This window comes from Hippocampus zosterae, chromosome 13 (assembly GCF_025434085.1).
Source record: "Hippocampus zosterae strain Florida chromosome 13, ASM2543408v3, whole genome shotgun sequence".
Taxonomy (NCBI): Eukaryota; Metazoa; Chordata; class Actinopteri; order Syngnathiformes; family Syngnathidae; genus Hippocampus; species Hippocampus zosterae.
Genome location: NC_067463.1, coordinates 4,364,822 through 4,380,555, shown reverse-complemented (window position 1 = coordinate 4,380,555; position 15,734 = coordinate 4,364,822). Strand labels below are relative to the sequence as shown.

At 43.3% G+C, this 15,734-nt stretch overlaps 1 long non-coding RNA gene across 1 annotated transcript; it reads right to left on the bottom strand.

The window, feature by feature from the left end:
• Nucleotides 1-1,257: 1,257 nt before the first annotated feature.
• LOC127612878 (uncharacterized) lies at nucleotides 1,258-3,630 on the bottom strand. The gene is made up of 3 exons (XR_007965992.1): nucleotides 3,173-3,630; nucleotides 2,311-2,362; nucleotides 1,258-2,128 (listed from the first exon to the last, which is right to left on the bottom strand). It is a non-coding gene; the product is annotated as an uncharacterized LOC127612878 (long non-coding RNA).
• Between the last annotated feature and the right edge of the window lie 12,104 nt (nucleotides 3,631-15,734).

The window sequence follows — 15,734 nt, the reverse complement described above, 5'->3', positions numbered from 1 at the left end:
AATACAGATTTTTAAAATATTATTTTCTTTATTTGAAGTGTTTGTGTTGGGGGGAAAATGCACAATATTTTAACACTTTTCAAATTTAAGTTATTTTACTCAACCTCCTGGAATATTATTATATTTAATAAATTAGATTTTTTAAAAACACATTGTAATTTACGATAAGACATTTTTTTCAAGACTAAAGTCACATTTGTCAGAGCAGAAATGTTTAAAGTAGTGTAGATTGGATAAACATTTAAATGCTCAAGATACACTTATATAGAAAATAACGTCAGAGTTTTTTGCCGATGTATTTATAATATGCAGAGAATAAAACTGCCTTTTGGGGTAAAGTCTTGTAATAATTTACAAGATTTTTTGGGGGGTGGGGGGGATAAATCCTATTTTGAGAATAAAGCCTTTTGGGGGTGGCAAATAAAGAGCAAAGTCCTTTTTTATTTACTTTTTTTTGGGGGGGGGGGGGAGTTGTTATTGATCTGACCTTTAGATTAAAAAAAAAAAAAGAAAAAGTTCTTACTACCTGATAAGTCACATAGATATCATGGGCACCAAATCCAAGATGTCAATATCCAACGAAATAACGTGCGTTGTTTTCATAAAAATTAATGAATCACCAAACAGAATAGACACATTACCTCAAAATCTGTTTCAAGCCATTAACCTCTGAATTTGGTGATCTTAAAATCGTCGACTCCTCGCTTTCTGGAGATGAACAGGAGTCTTAACGACAACATCGAAGTGATCCCCAGCTTTCCCCGACCACAGAGAAAACCTTTCTTCAAACATTTGCACCTCGCGGCCCCGAAAGCGAGCCGACCCGTCTCCTCGTGACGACGGCGCCTTTTCACGGCATCCCCTGGATATAAATAATCTGCAAATGCATTAATCCACAAAAGGGGCAGTCTTCACAGGACAGGGAGAAATAGAAAATGCGAGCCAATCCCTTTGAAAAATGCATGCGTTTTTGTTCCCCCAGGAAAACACAGCTGGGCGAGCGCACGTTGATCACCTCAACTGAGACTACATGGTGTGTTAGCATTCAAATAAATAAAAACGGCATCCGCCTACGTGTCAACCTACATTTACAATGTTGTGTGGAAATGCTTTTTATTTGTTTTAGCATAATTCTACAAAGAAGTCACTACTTGCAGTAATGACCAATTGATCAAACGGTCTTCTGACTGACTGACAAGCTCACTAGATGACAAACACAATCAAACACATCCTCGTCAAATGTGTCATAACTCTTAACCCTGCCAAATGAACTCAATTTAACCAGTTGACTATCTACCAAAACAACTCTAGGATCATCTAAGCAAACTTCGGGTTGCTCAACCTACCTACTTACGCATATAAAGGAAAAATCATCCGCACTCAAACTCACGCCTCGGGAGAATTTGGAGTGGTCCATTAACCTGCCACGCATGTTTTGGGAATGTGGGAGGAAACCGGATTACCTGGAAAAAACACACGCAGGCACGGGGAGAATATCCTATCTCAACACAGGAAAGCCGGAGCCGGAATCGTACCCTGAGCTAACCAGTCGATCACCGACCCTCTTGACAGACCAACAAACCAAATTTGGAAATGCTGTAGTTTGTTTTTTTAGGTTATCCTGTTAACATAACTTGATGGGTGATCTTCACTAACTACGGTAAGTAATTAACTCCTGATTGACTGACAAGCAAAGTTTTATGTATATTGTTAATCATATCAATAATAGTAATCCTGTTCACTAATTTAACCTACCTAATCAAAAAATGAAAAATCTTACAGGGACAGGATGGATGAAGTTTTGTGCATATTTTTCTATTTGGTAGGTTCAACATAATCTTGCAAAAGTTTGTTCCTTCTTCTGTTCGGCTCAGATATTCTTTTCCAACACTGGTTACATGGGTGTACCTAATAATGTGTCCAGTGAGAAAAAGAACATAACAAAAAAAATCAGGCAATTTATGCAAACCTGCTTAGTGGTTCAATTATATCAAAATGAAAGCAAACCAAGAGTAAAGCAAGAATAAAAGGGGTGCCAAGTTGCCTTTATTCGTCATATTGTTTCCTGCTGGTGCCTGAAAGTCGCTTGTCTACTTCCTCATTCCATCTCATTAGTGGCATTCACCTCCTAAGCAGGAAGCGAGGAACGTATCAGTGCTATCAAAGTGAGACTTTTGTCATGTTGCATTGGAACCCACCCCACACTAAATACCGTGCACATATACACTTCTGATCACGCCATTGTTTTGCTGATATGCTGAGTCAAAGACAATGAACGATTTATGGATAAAAGAAATGTTTCTTGCTCACCTGCTTCACACTCATAGCAGCTTCTTCTTCTTCCAAGCCAGCCCAGGGACACCTGGCAGTTCCAATTGGTGAGGACATAGTGGTCGACTAGTTCATTTGCTTACGAGGCAAAAAAATAAAATAAATAAATAAGCGATGGATGATGCAAACAAATGATCTTGCATGCTTTGTTGCCCATTTTTTCTTTCTCATGTTATTTTAAATCTTGACTTGGTTATGGTGTTCCACTCCAGTCGACTAGCTCGCATAACATCTCCCCGGACTGGGTCACTTCCCCACTTGGCCGCAGTGCCAACGGACTATAATGGTGAAAAGTGAAAATCAATTTGATCTCTCTCTGATTGATCTCTGATTTCCGCAGAAATTAAATTAGTTAGCTGGTTAAACCGACAACTAGCATAATAAACGTGAATAAGTGAATAAGTGAAGAGACGAAATAAAAAAATTAAAATGCATGTCTGTCGACAATCAGTGATTTCATTAGTCACTCAGTCAGTCAGTTAGTTAGTTAGTTGGCAGGATTACGCTCAAACTAAAAAACTCTTTCCCAAAAAACTTTGTGGAGACTTGGGACTTGAAACTAACAACTCCCCGCCCCCTAAATCAATTAACAAAATAAACCTTTTGTGAACTAGCTACCGAACTGGCTAGCTAGCCAACTAAGTAACCAACTAGGAAACACGCTTCTCCATTCTCCAAAACGAATCCATTTTGAATATTTCCAGAGATTTTATTTTGCCGATGGGCCACCCTTCAACAAAACGACATGAAAATCAGTACTTGAGATTTGGCATACGTCTGCTCACAAAAAAAAAAAAACTAACTGACAAAATAACTACCAGCAATAAAAGCAACCTTTTACCTCATAATTGTCGAAGGATGACACCGTCCACTTGTCGTCCCCGGAACTTTGTCATATCCATTCAGGAAACGGCTTATTCCGGAATCCCCTTTTCGTGGCACTATTGGATCCTGCTCCCCCAAATTTAGCCTTCCTCCTCGCCACCAGATGGCGCTTTTGCCCTTCACATGGTGCCCATGCAGAGCAGCAGCGCCATGAATGAAGTGATCAGGTATCAGGCCCATATGGGAAGATCCGGTGTGATGTTCCCGCACTCCTCGAGGTCCATTATTCATAAGGATGCCTGGCGGATGCTAATGAATTCTTTCTGCAATTATTAGCATTCTGTCAAATATTTAGCATTATACTTTATTCATCCGACGCGCTGTAGTATTTCGCTGTCGCGCGTGAATTATGCAACACGTCTGCTTTCATGGAGTGTGCGCGTTGACGCTGGCAAACTCTCCAGTCAAAATATATATACATTTCGATTGCATTCTTGTTAGCGGTTGGAATGTAAAGCATTTGTTTGTGTGCTGTATCGGGCGCACGCGGAGAGCAAGGATCAAGGAAGAGTGTAGAAATTGTGTTTCTTTTTTGGGGGGAGTGGGGGGGGGGGTTCCCAGTTGTGGTGGTCTTTAACACCGACTTCATTACTCATCATCATCATTTATTAGCTATATATGTATACACATAACAGAATTCAACAGGTGCGGACGCATGCATAAATTGCTAGGATCAAACATTACATTACTGGACTAGTCAATGCTTAAGATGCTTAAAACACTCTGTGCTTAAATCTTTGTTCAGAAGACGGACTGCATTAGGGAAAAAACTTTCGCGATGGCGACTAGTTTTACCAAGTATCGATCTGTATCTTCTACCGGATGGAAGTTCTTCAAAAAATTCGTTAGCAGGATGAGAGTCATCTTGTGTGATTGAATGAGCTCTCCGCAGTGAGCGCTGAACATAGATCTCGTCCAAAGACGTTACATCATGACCGATAATTCTGGAAGCGGTTTTAACGACTCGCTCGAGCAAGCGCCGGTCGTCGACCGTTGCACGACCAAACCAGACCGTGATCGAGAGCGATAAAACGCTCTCGATCACCGCCCGGTAGAATTTGGTCAGAATGCGCTGGCCGACCCCGAAGCTCCTCAAGCGTCGCAGAAAGAACATGCGTTGCTGAGCTTTTGCTACACAGTGGCCGACATGCGCCGACCAGGTCAAGTCACTAGAGATGTGAATCCCCAGGAACTTGAAGGTTTCAACGATTTCGACGTCCGTGCCGTTGATAACCATCGGCTCCAGAGGAGCCAAGGGTTTCTTCGGATTGTCCTGACGGAAGTCGACGATTACTTCCTTCGTCTTCGAGACATTGAGCTCGAGATTGTTCTCGGTGCACCACATCACCAGTTCGTCGACCTGGCGGCGGTAGTCGCGCTCACTGGCCATAATGAACCCAGCAACGGTGATGTCGTCGGCAAATTTAAAGAAGTGACAATCAGTAAATGAGGCCACACAATCATGTGTCATCAGGGAATACAGAAGGGGAGACAGGCAGCATCCCTGTGGAGCGCCTGTACTCAGAATTAGTTCACTGGACACTGAGGAGCCGACTTTAACAACCTGCGGTCTCAGACAAAGAAAGTCATAAATCCAGTGACACAAGTTCAGCGGAAGTCCTAAATTTAGAAGTTTTGTAAAAAGCTTGGACGGAAGAGTTGTGTTGAAGGCGGAACTAAAGTCTATGAAAAGAAGTCGGCAGTAGGTCGGAGTACTCTTGTCAAGATGTCGGTACACTTTCTCAAGCGCTATAGACAGCGTCATCTACTGACCGGTTCGCCTTGTAGGCAAACTGGTACGGGTCCATAGAACGAGGTAGTAACGACTGGAGAACATCCTTCACTAGGCGTTCGAAAGACTTCATGACATTTGAAGTCAGAGCCACTGGGCGGAAGTCGTTTAGAGTAGTTATCGGCGAGCGTTTTGGTACGGGAATGATGACAGATGCTTTGAAAAGTGCAGGAACTTTGCAAAGACGAAGTGACCAGTTGAAGATTTCTGTGTAGATTCCACCGAGTTGCTGTGCGCACATCTTGAGGAGACGGTTCGAGACTTTGTCGGGACCCGTCGCTTTATGGACGTTTGCGCGTTTAAACTGCTTCACGGTGTCAGTAGTAGAAATCTTCAGACGATCAGGATCTTCGGGTTCATCGCTGGTATTAGGCTTTGGCATTGACTTTTCAAACCGGCTGTAGAACCTGTTCAGCTCATCAGGTAGAGTTGGGTCGTCAGGATCCGAGTTCTTGTTGCCGCCAGACTTGTACGGCGCTATTTTCCGCACTCCCCGCCAGAGGTCGCGACTATTTGTAGACTCGAGGGAATCCTCGAGTTTCCTGGCGTAGTCGCGTTTGGCGGTTTTGACGGCGGACTTGAACCGATACTTTGATGCTTTGTACGCGGCCGCATCTCCAGACTGAAAGGCTGTTTGACGAGCACGTGATTCGCGCCTGAGGGCACCGCCAAACCAGGGTTTCTGATTCGGATAAACGGTCACTTCCTTGATGGGGACGCATAAATCCTCGCAGAATGTGACGTAATCAGTCACCGCCTCGGTACACTCATCCAGGGTCGCATTTCCTAGGAACACATCCCAGTCCGTGCATTCAAAACATCCACGGAGTCGATCAATGGCATCGGACGTCCACTGCCGGACTGTCCTCTTGAATGGTTTCTCACGCTTGAATTGAGATTTGTACGTCGGGATGAGGTGGACACAGGCATGGTCAGAGGTACCGAGGGGGGCACGTCGCAGTGACTGATAGGCGTCCTTTATCGTGGTGTAGCAGTGATCGAGGGTATTCGGCCCCCGAGTTGGGCAAGTCACGTGCTGGTAGAACTTTGGAAGAGTTTTACGGAGATTACATTGATTAAAGTCGCCGGCAATGATAGGAATAGCCCCTGGATTCGCGATCTCATTGTTCGCGATGACGTCAGCGAGCTGGTTCATTGCCTTCTTGGTGTCGGCTTTGGGTTCGCTGTAGACAACTGTCAGTAGAATTGAAGGGAACTCTCGTGGTAAATAGAAGGGACGGCAGCGAATGGTGAGGCATTCAAGTTCCGGAGTACACGACCTAGAAATAACCTTTGTATCGGTGCACCAGGACTCGTTGATCAAAAAGCACACACCACCGGCCTTGCTTTTGTTGACCTGGTCAAATTCACGATCGAATCTGAACAAGGCGAATCCGGGGGGTGTAACAGCGGCGTCGGGTATCTTTGACTCTAACCAGGTTTCGGTGATACAAAAAACGTTACATGTTCTGAAGTCCTGTCGCGAGTCCATGAGGCTGATTAGCTCGTCCATCTTGTACCGCAGCGATTGCACGTTTGCCAGCATGATGCTCGGTAGAGGGGCACGGGAATTACGTTTCCGGAGTTTCACCAGCGCACCCCCTCTCGATCCCCGCCTCCGCCGGCTAACGGGTCGTATTCTACGAGTAGACTGGCTGGGTTCTGGAGACTCGGACAGGATTTCCTCGATCAAAATACGAGCTTCTAGGGCAAAGTGAGGCAACTCACCAGAACTGTATCGATGCTTGAGTAAATCCTCCCTAGTATAGTGAAAACACTGACACGATTTAGTCCAGATAACAGAAAATAAAAGCCAAATTATTGCACAGCGTAGCACCATGTCGCCATTGCCCGGCGCCATCTTGGTCCGGGCCACTCCTTTATACTTGTACTCATATTGAAGGCTGTAAACGTGGCCTACAACCAGTGATGGTGTAAAGTAACCTAGTACTTTACATATTCTTTGTAACTATACTGTTTGGGTTAAATTTGACAACAAGAGAAAATATGCTGAATTTCATTCAAATGTTCATTCTCAGGGTAATTACTTCTACACTAACCCGCAAAACACACACACACACACACACACACACACAATAATTTAATTTATTTTGTGTACATTTGGACACTTCCAGGTCACATTTGAGCTGTGTGTACTCACATGGATTTTAGATTTACCAATGTGTATTCAATTAAGAAAATCGGTGGTAATGGTGTGAATCTTTGAACGTGTGCGTGCCCAAAAATGTATTGTTCCAATAAGTAAGAATGGTCTCTGTTTTTGTAATACAAATTTGCCCTGTGGGGGAAAAAAAAGGACATTTTTGACAGGCCCGGTTTAAAAGGAAGGCAAATGGTAAGAAAACTTTATCTTATGGTCACAAATGGAAATCAGCGATAGTGAATTTGCAATAAACAAACCATTAAAAAAATGTGCCAAATTATCAAAACATCTTGCATACAATTGTTGGCGGGGAAACATTTTTACGATTGTTTTTTACTACTTTTTTAAAAATAGTAAGTAAATAGACCGCACATCTACTTTTGCATAGTTCCAAGTACACAGGGTGAAGCAGCACTTAGCTGTTATGCTGCAAACAAATGACATGATTAAGGTCTTTGAAATCATTTTCAAATCACTGTAGGTTGTTTCATGTTAGAAAGCTACTTTTTATTTCTTTGCTTTTGAATGTTTTGAACCGTTTTGTTTGTGAATGCTTTTAAGTGTACTTCTACTTAGATACAGAGTGTGAGTACGTCTGCCATCTCGTTGCAAAATGCCAAAGCTGCTGCACAAACAAACAGAATGTCGCTCGCACCGCTACAGCCCTTCACGCTCCCGCGCTCATTGCGAGTCCACCCAGGGGGAGCCCTGTCCTTCATGGGACCTCCACCTTGAGCTGCCCTGTTCACACCTTTTGCTACCTGCCTTGACAAGCACAGGAACAGGAACAAAGCACAAGTCAGGAGTCGTACACTCAAATTACGCATGAGGGAAGCAAATGTGTTTCCAGGCACATTTCGAGGGATTGCTTCCAGTCTTGTTGGGTGTCGTTAGTTGTGGAGGGACAAGTTGTGCAATTAGAAACTTTACGATGAATCGTACGTTGATCGGATGAGTTTACAGTCATGATTGTACGACTTGGTGTCAGAAATATTTGTGAAAACTGAAACAAAGTTGAGTAACGCATACAGATTTTTGACAAAATTCCACAAATCGTTTTTTGGGGTGTTTTTGGCACAGACCCAAAAGCACCATGAAACTCTTGAAAATCATGCCAAAGTTACCTAGCCTTTGGACAAATTTGTGTTGCCACCATTTTTCTTAACGTCATGATGCTAGGTGATTACATTTCAAACACAGACCACAGCTTTCAACATTGGGAACCTGAAAACCATGCCAACTCTCAATAAGTGAGACAACCGAGTCTTTCTCAAAATTTGATTAGCATTTCTAATGCCGACCTGGCTTACGATTTTAGAAAATGGGACAACCTTGCAATAAGGAAATTTGTGTGGATGCTTCTATGCCGCAGAGCTCGGCGGCTACATGTTAGCGTTGCTAACATCAATTCTGCCTGCATGCGTTCTCAGGCTTTCCTTTTTGCCACGATGCTTGGTGCCTAGGTGTTAGCTTTATGAACGCCAGTCTTACCTACTCATAACCCAGTGGTCATCTGATGTCAATTAAATATCAAGAGGACATAAAAATCCAATATTCAGCATCAAAATTGTGTCAAATTAATGTCACGTGCCTGCTTGGATGACAAAAGCCACACCAACTTAAACATGTCACTCTAATTTAGGAATGTTTCTTCCAACTCAAAAGCTTGGACGCTACATGTAAACATTCTTAACACCGACCAGCTTGCACCTTCGGGAAACTTTAGGGCTGTTCACACGGCAAGATTTGGTCCGGTGCTGCACCGGGGCTGCCAAGGTAGAGCGTTCACACGTGCTAATTAGCTCCGGCGTAGCCCTGGAAAAGAGCTTATACCGGACCAAATTTGACCCACCTCAGGGAGGTGGGTCAAATATTTGCTCCGGGGCAAATATTTATATATATTTTTTTGTAGGAGACTGGACTGTCTCGGAGTTGTTTGTTCCTTTGTTGTTTGTTCACAACCCCATAGAATTTATTTTGTGAATTCCTCTCTTGATTTTCTGTTTGGCGCAATAGTGTTTGCTTTTCTGAGTGTCATTGAAGTCATCGTTCATTAACGTTTTCTTGGGCGGTCACTCTCGAGCAGAAGGCACGGAAACCGAGAAGTAAAAGGACGTGCCGGTCCAGTCGTCGCTTGAGTTGTGTATATACAGTACGTTTTAAAAAGGACCAACACGACAGCTCGTTTGGTTTCTGTCGTTTTGCTCCGCTGCAGAAACTGCCGTGTGAGTGGGGCAGCCCCGAGACTGTACCGGGGATGCCCCGCTCAGCGGCTTTGTACGTGTGAACCCTCCACACAATTTGCTGCGGTGCAAAATATCCCGCAACAAACTATCTCGGTGCAGCACCGGAGCAAATGTGTGCCGTGTGAACGGCCCTTTTGAAAGCCATGGCCATGTGGCTTTGTGTTAGCGTTATCACTGTAGATTGTCCATCCCTGCATGCTAGCGTTCCAGCATGAATAAACATTTGGGATGTGAGAAATGAAATGTTTGGTGCATTCGGGCTTCAAATGAGCAAACATCTTTGTTGCGAGCAGAGGCACAGAGCCCCCTGCCCTCAGTCTGCTTCCCGGGAGGAGGTCACGGCTCACATGGCTGGCAGCACAGACCCCACCGGGTAGTGCTAATTACGACAGTAATGGAGCTGGATCGCGGGTCCTCGTGGGCCACATCTGCGTGCTAGCTACCGACGTGCGTTTCGCCTGTTGTTCCAGATGATCTCAGAGCAGTACCCTGGAACGCCACCTGATGACTTGGCTGGTTCGAGAGTGTTAAAAAGTAAGTTGGTGCTAACATAGCGTGGCTAGCCTCTAATAAGCAGATGTTAGCGTAAGCGCACGCTGACGCTGTGGGGAAACAGTGAGGGTTGGGTCAGGGAAGTGATGTTAGCGGTAGGGTAGCTCGAAGACCGGAGCTGGGGGTTCCTGATTAGTGCACATAAATAATGCAGCGGTCCACGCTGGCGAGAGTAGCTGATTGGATGGGTGCGGTGTAGTGATGATGGGGGGGACCTGTGTGAGGTCGCAGCTTTTTAAGTCAATCAAAAACCTGACCAAGAATCCTCTCTGTTAATAAACCAAGTAGCTCTGACAACCTTGGGAAATGAACACATTTTGAACATTCGGTTGCTCCTGTACTTGTGCCATGACATATTGTTAGATTATTATTTTTTTTAAGTAAATAAATAATAGATGCAAACACAGTCGTGAACGGACCTGCATGTTGGTACTTTTTGTTAATAAACCAATTAAGTACAATGAGATTCTTTTAAAAAAATATTTGGCTGATCGTTTTTTTTTTTTTTTTTTTGCATGGCGAGTGAACACTCACATTTCTATCAAGAATGGAGCTGATAGTTGTTACTTTGTAGTAACAAATCAAGTTCCAACCTTGCAAAAACGTTCTTCCGCTACTCACCTCTCATCTTATTTTACGTTTTGGATGTGAAGCAAGGACTCTCAAAACGGTCATGTCCGGAGCAGGCTTAGTCAAACCAATAACAGACAACTTTGAAAAACAAATGCATCAGAAATGCATTCTATGATACCGTACGATAGCTTGTAGCATTGGCCTAACCTGTCCACTAAGAAAACATGACCGCATGGATCATTAACCCTCACGTGGCTGCAGTCTACCATTGTGTCTTTTTTTTTTTTTGCACCAGGGATGGCGAGAGAGACAGGGTTCGAAGGTCAAACCCATTAATGAGGATTGAGAGAGCGCCTGTTTTGGTGGGTGACATGTTCAGGTGTTGCTATAGAAACACGGATTATGAACTCTGGCTTCCATGAACTTCAGCTGAGACTGGAGGACCAAAGGAGAGCACGGCTCTGGTGGTGGTTACTGCAAGGCGCCATTGAAGCGGTCAATCAATAGGCACAAAAGCAGTAATGCGTGAGGAGGACAGCGTGGACAATGATCCAGCACACACCCAGTTAGTTGTCACCACAATACAGAGTTCATATAGCCTTGCCTAGCCCCCTGTTAAAATACTGCCATGATCATGCCGCTTCACAACAAACAATGGCAAGAAAATAACGTGACTCTTATAACAGAATGCGTGGAAAAGTCTCAATGATTGATGCTTGAAATGGAAAACGGTTGGTTTGAAGCAGCCATTCGGAAGAATTTCAGGGCCCATACCTGAAGGAACTCCGAAAAGGCAATTTGCCTAATTCAGCTATGACAAGAACCAAGTGAAGTCGACTTATGGCGAATAAGCCATCGAAGGACTACTTCACCATTTTCCATCAAACTTCAGTATGCAACAAGAGAAAACTGTGACATTCGTGACAAATCCAAATCAAATTTTAATTCCACAACTGAGGTCTGGGCCCTCAAGCTAGCGAGTGCTAGAGGGCGCAGACCCCCGCTGAGGCCAAAATGTCACTTAAGTTTTTTTTTTTTTTGGCAGTATCCAAACAGACAAATGAATAAATAAACGCAGGTTGACGCCAGTACTCTCAAGTGGTCAACTCCAACCACAGTTTTGCTTACAAGAAGCTCAACAGTGTTAACTCCATACACGTCAACATAATCTTTTTTCTGTTCTTTGTCAAGCCAAAATACAGTTTATATGTCACCCTTCCATGAACCTAGATGTGTTTCGAGCTAGTGAAGCGGCTACGTAGTTCCACCATAGGTCTTGCCTGACCTTGGATAACCGAGTCAAGGAGTACCCAAGAGTTCACGAAGGCACGCCGCTGATATTTTTGAGGATCAAACCAACTCAACATTAATTGCCAACCAAAAGCACAAATCGCACAGCCACACCGCGTTCCCTGTGTGGGCGCACACAATGACAGTTGAGAGTCAAGTCCAGATGAGGGCATGCATCTGTAACCGAGAGTGAATCCATATTACATGTGTAGCGCTCTGTCTGTCTGGGTCCCGGCCATCAATTATGAATTGAAAAATACAGCTTGCAAAAGGCAGAAGCCCCAGTGTCGGGGCACTTGTAAAGGATTTCATAAAAGCGGTCACAGACACAGGTTTTTGTCATTCAAATGCACGCCAGGTCGACTTAAGAGACAACCACAGAGGGTTGTCACCATTCTGCACATGATCCATGCCCGGGGAAAATTTTTGTTGCATTTGTTCCAACTGCTCCCCTGTTGTTCCCGCTTGAATCAGACACTAATATATATGGACACAGGTGGCGGGACTATGTGAGAGATGTGATTTTATTTATTTATTTATTTTTCACGACTATGATTCCATCATTCATTTAATCGAAACAACAGTTGGGAAGAATTCTGAGTTGTGTACCTCAGGGAAATGTAATAGATGTCGACAAAGTAACAGTGATGGCCAAGACGAATTTTGAGTAGAGTTCCTTAAGGGAATGTACTAAATCTGAATTTTGAAAAAGGTTGAACAAAAAATTCTAAGTAGCACAGTCTTAAATCATGAAATATCAAAGCAAAAAAAATATCTTTCACAAACTAGTGTAACTTGTTGTTTTATTTTCATTTTCACTTCGGTGGGTGTAATTGAAACTTTCTGTAAAGGTTGAACCAAAAATCTACACATTCACGTTCCAAATTAGAGGAATATTCAGTCAAAAAGAATTAGGGCCTCCTGTTGCTCTGCATAAATGGAAAAAAATTGGTTGTGTGAAAATTTTATTCGATTTTTACTTTACATAATTTCCCAAAACTTTTGTCCATGTAGTGTAGCTTGCATACATGATTTTGCATGGTGATGGCTCTGACATTCATCCAAAATAAAAAAACAATAAATCAACAAGCATTTTAGCGGAGCCCCTCTGGGAACTGTACTGGATCCATTCATTTTCTAGAAAGGTGGAGCTCCGACTCTAAAATATAATCAGGCTATCAATATCAGCATGTTCAAGGCCCTTGCAGCATTGTCACAAATGTTCTGCTGCATGAACAAGGATAAAAAAACTGGCACAAGCTCTGTAGAAACACGCTTTTTTTCTCCCAACTTCAATACCAAAAGATGATACGGTCCAATCAGGAGGGTCCTGCGACAATGTTAAACCCAACAACTAAATACAGAAACAGTCAGATCACAAGATTTACCTGGTTGTTTCATTTCACACTTGATGGGTGGAGAGGCACTCCACAACCCCAACTATTTGTTTACAAGCCATTAAAAAGTCAATTATTCATTATACGTCCCTTTTAACGATGCCTGTACCGCATATCATGCCATTTTGTTCCAACAAAACAACAACAGTATCAAACACGCCTTGTAGACAAGTCATTAATCAAAACAGTGAGCCACCCGGTTGCTCGGGAAGAAAAATAAAACACCCCAAAAAATTAAACAAAACACTCCACCTTTGAGCGTGTTTATGTACAAAACACTCGAGCCGAGTTACACGGCACGTGTCGCCGGCGAAAAACAAATTTGCAATTCTCTGTGTCTTATTCCCAAAGCGCCCCGGTGTACGACACCAGGGGCCCCCGCCGGATTCAGAACAAACAGCGGCTAAGATGTTTAAAAAGCCCTCTGCTGTCTTAACATACCGGTGCCGCTGAATACCAATAGGCTGCTCTTACGTTACGAGGATGAGGAAGAAGAGAGGGGAGGTGGTATGGTGACAAGCAGCTAGTAGGGGGGAGTTAACTCCTCCAGGTTTCCTCAAGGGCAAAAATGCGCTTAAATGAAAAAAAAATCTTTGTGGTGTTGTGGAAAAATATGTGTGTGTGTGTGTGTGTGTGTGTGTGTGTGTGTGTGTGAGAGAGAGCACTGTGATAAGTGGCGCGGGCCCCACAAGTGAGATGTATCCCACTGATTTCTAAAAGGTCACTGTCATTATTGTTGCCTGGCAACCGGCCATGGGAAGCCATCAAGGTACAGTAATTTTGTGTGTGTGTGTGTGTGTGTATGATTTGGAAGTAAACGTTTGAGAAATTTGTCTTTGAAGGGGAACTAAAGCCCAACATTTTTAAAGCAAGAATACTTTGGAACGTGTGCAACTGTTGTCACAGGAACATCACGCTACTTGGGGATAGTCGAATGTGATAGCCTTTCCCTTTCACAAGGTAATTTTCTTTCTAATCTACAGAGACAACCTCCTTCCTACATTTCCTCTGGTCCATGTTAAGTGTGGTATACGCCATGTCCGCAAACAGCACAGTGACAACTTGTCACCTTTTAATTGGGGGCGACTGACTGCATACAAGTTTGGAGACGCCCGCCATGCTAATCAGAGGGCATAGCTGAGTTGAAAATGTCTTTTCTCATCGTGCCATCATTTTTGTCCAGGCCTGTTTCGTGTGTGTTTTTTTTAAAAGAAATTCTGTTCAACCACAACCCAACTCACTCTGGAAAGCGTTCTTCCATCACAGTAAAAGAAGGAACTTCAAAGTCACCTTTCTACTCATTCCCCCCGGTACCAGAATTGAACAAAAACGGTACGGTCCAGGCACCAGGATGTAAATACAAGGTAAGACCAGATTTTCGGGACGGCGCCCCCAAGAGGAGATGCGGTGCGGCGTTAAAGCCGCACCGCGGCGTGTACACAAGCGCGTTGATGTCTGAGTCATGTCCTATTTGTGGAGCGTGATGGATTCACATCCCCCCCCTCCCCCGCCCCCCCCACTTCGCTCGCCTGCCTCAGCTCAGCGGGGAGAAGGCCGAGGCCTGATAAGGTGATTTATCTGCCGCCTTTCTGCCCGCCGTAATGGATGACACATCCACCCGAATGCTGAAACTTCATCATTTCACCCCTTTTATGCACCTGCCCCCCTCCCCTCTCCCTACCTCCACCTCGCTCCAGCAGAGAGAAGGAAATGAAACACGCACATAAGAAAATAACACCCATGCCAACTTTTTTTCCCCTTAACATCAAAAGTGCTCAAGAATGCGGAAACATAAACTGAAATAAGTCCTTCACCGCCGAAAATCAATGTGCAACTTGATATTGATCCTTCAATCAATGAAGGGCCAATGAGGGAAATGTCGCCATCAGGTGTGTAGGCACGTTTCGTCAAAACGTTTCATGTTAAATTGCAATGAACAAATTGTGGGGGCGGAATCACCTCTGATTTCATTTCATGTTGGCCACTGCAATGTATTTGATTTTGATTAACAATGCATTATTAATTATTCGGTTTATTTCAGTAGCTTTTTATTCCATTGCATTTTAGTTCATGACTTTAATGATAAATGTGATAGCCTGAGTGTGTAGATTTGTGACCTAATTTATTTATTAATTATTTTTTTCTCTCCATCGGTATGTGTAAATATATGAGGTATGCACGTTTGCATATGCAGATGTATCCAGCAATTCAATTTTATTTGAATTATTGGTCGTTACCGGAATATTCATTCATCTTTTTGTCCTGTCCATGCGGTCGTCTTTATTTCAATTTTAGGTTTTTAAAAAAATTGAATTTCACATATGTATTTATTTATTTATTATTCGAGTAGGCATTGTTTTATCTATATTTATTTTTTTGGATCTTCCAAGTGAGAACCACCTCTGTAATCCATTTTATTTATGTATGTATTTATTTTATTTTATTAATTTATATGTATTTTTTTTACAGCAATGCTCCTAAATTTCAATGTGATTACAGGACTA